Genomic DNA, 3,060 nt, shown 5'->3' on the forward strand with positions numbered 1-3,060 from the left:
AAGGCACAACAATAGACGCAAGACCAATCATCCTTACTAGGCAATTCTTTCTTATGATGCTTTCTACTAAACTTAGAAAAATCAAACTCATGAGACTCTTCACTGAAACTAACACCGATGGTTTGTTTCTCACAATCTATTTTAGCATTTACGGTGTTCAAGAAAGGTCGACCAAAGATAATGGGACAAAAGTCGTGTTGTGGGGAACCAAGTACAAGAAAATCAGTGGGATATTTTATTTTCCCACACAAGACTTCAACATCTCTAACAATCCCAAGTGGTCTGATGGTGTCTCTATTTGCAAGTTTAATAGTAACATCTATGTCTTGTATTTCAGCGGGTGCTATATCATTCACAATTCCTTAATATAAGGTAAAAGGAATAGCACTCACGCAAGCACCTAAATCACATAAGCCATGATAACAATGATCTCCTATTTTGACTGAGACAACAAGCATGCCAACAACGAGTCTATGTTTATCTTTTTCATTGGGTTTAGCAATTCTAGCAGCTTCACCACAGAAGTAAATAACATGCTCATCAATATTTTCTTTCAAGATATTCTTAACCAAAGCAACACTAGGTTCTACCTTGATTTGTTCAGCCGGTTTAGGTGTTCTAATATAACTTTTATTGACCACAGTTGAAACTTTAGCATGCTCCTTTATCCTAACAGGGAAAGGTGGGTTTTCAATATAAGCAATAGGAACAACTAGATCAACATTATAGATAATAGTTTCATCTTTAGCTATTATCGGTTCTTTAATTTCTTATTTAATAGGTGAATGATATTTAAACCACTTCTCCTTAGGGAGGTCAACATGAGTAGAAAAAGATTCACAAAGGGAGGCTACTATCTCAGAGTCAAGTCCATATTTAGTGCTAAACTTTTGAAAAGCATCGGTATTCATAAAAGATTTAACACAATAACACTTAAACTTAATTAATACCTGACTCTTTACCTTCGCTGAGTTCCCAATCTTCAGAGTTGCATTTAATTCTTTCTAAAAGATCCTGAAAGTGCGTTAAGTCGACTAGAGGGGGGGGTGAATATGCGATTTTTAAGAATTCTTCACTGAGGAATTTCAGGGTGAGGAACTTCCTGAGTGAAGAACTACTTGCAGCAGAATAAGTACTCAGATGCATACATGACATAACATAAACATGGATATCATGATGAAATGAAAACAGACACAGAGTACAGAAAGCATAAGCAGAGGATAAAACAGGATGAAGACAAACAGACTGAAGAAATGGAACTGAGGAAATTGAGAAAGTCTTCAGTTAAAGTCTTCAAACAGATATGAACAAGCACACAACACAGTAATGAGGAAATGGAAGGGTTGAGGAAATAGAACCAGTTAGCTCGGTGAAGACAATGATTTGGTAGACTAGTTCCAACTGCTGTGACGGTTGTACGTGTGGTTGGAGTGGCTAGGTATTTAATCCCGAGGACACACAGTCCTCACCGTATTCTCATTGAGCTAAGGTCACACAGACCTCGCCCAATCACTCGTGGTAAGTCTTCAGGTGACTTCCAAACCTTCACAAACTCAGTCACTCGGCGATCCGCAATTTCCTCTTGGATGCTCTAGACCATGACGCCTAACCGTCTGGAAGATGCACAGTCTTCAAAGGTAACAAGCATCGGATCCACACATGATCTATCTCTTCAGTGATGCTCAATCACTTTGTGTTTGTAGGTGTTTGGGTTTGGGTTTTCCTCGCTTGATGATTTTCGCTCAAAGTCCTTGGAGGATGGGATGCTCTCAATGACAAGTGTCAGTTTCTCTCGGAGCAGCCAACCAACTAGTGGTTGTAGGGGCGGCTATTTATAGCCTACGGAGCAGCCTGACATGATAAGACATAAATGCCCTTCAATGATATGACCGTTAGGTGGGTAGATATTTTGGGACAGCTGGCGCATAGCACAACAACGGTCGGAAATTTGAGGCACAAATTCCTCAAGGCTGTCATGTTCCTCACTTGTAGGCAATCCACACTGGCGAATTCCTAACTCCTCAGTCAGAACAAATTCCTCAGAGACCAGAAGATCTTTGTCTCTGTCACTGAAGAAATTGACTGAACTGCATGAGATTTCCAATGGCTTCACTCGAAAGGATTGGTAGGTGTAGGATTTTGAGATGAGCATCACTTGGAGGCTTTTCCTTAGTTTTTCCTCGACCCCCTTTAACAGTACGGTGTTTCCTATGACTCAAGAAAGAGAAAATGAAACTACGAAAACAAAAGTCTTCACGCTTCAAGTTCCTCGTATGAATATCAAGTCTTCACAGTCACACCAATTTCTTCACTTTCAAAGTCTTCAGAAATTCAAAGTCTTCAGTCGAAGACATTCATTTTTAGGGGTCGACTTTCTCTGTAAATATCAAACTCCTCAGACTTATAGACCTGTGTACACTCACAAACGCATCAGTCCCATTAACCTATAAGTCTTCAATACACCAAAATCACTAAGGGGCACTAGATGCACTTACAATCTCCTCCTTTTTGGTGATTGATGACAATATAGGTTAAGTTTTCAACGGGGATAAATATATGAAGTGTAAATACATATATTGAGGAGTTTGATTGCAAGATATAGATGAACTCCCCGTGAAGATGTGCATAGTGAGGAATTTGCTTTTGAAGCAATGCACATTTGAAGAGTAGAATCATGGAGATCTCCCCCTATATCTTGTAATTCATACAGGCATTTAACATATCATATGAAGAATTTGAAATGCATGATGAAGTATGGTGACTGATGTGATTTAGCATGCGTGCATTAACATATATGAGGAAATAGCATGCAAAAGAACACAGCGAAACTATCAGACCACCATCGGGTTTAAGTTTACAACTCGATCCAACAATGTCTTCAAAAGAACAAAAGTTGTAACTTAGCAAAAAAATGTGCATATATAGAGACCCGCTTGAAGACTAACTCAAATTTCTCCCCCTTTCTCATCGAATGACCAAAAGGGACGAAAAGTGAGGACTAACGCCCCTGAAGAATATCACAAAGTCGATGGAGGAGCGCCAGCGTTGTTGGGGTCGGTT

This window comes from Aegilops tauschii, chromosome 3 (assembly GCF_002575655.3).
Source record: "Aegilops tauschii subsp. strangulata cultivar AL8/78 chromosome 3, Aet v6.0, whole genome shotgun sequence".
NCBI classification, from domain to species: domain Eukaryota; kingdom Viridiplantae; phylum Streptophyta; class Magnoliopsida; order Poales; family Poaceae; genus Aegilops; species Aegilops tauschii.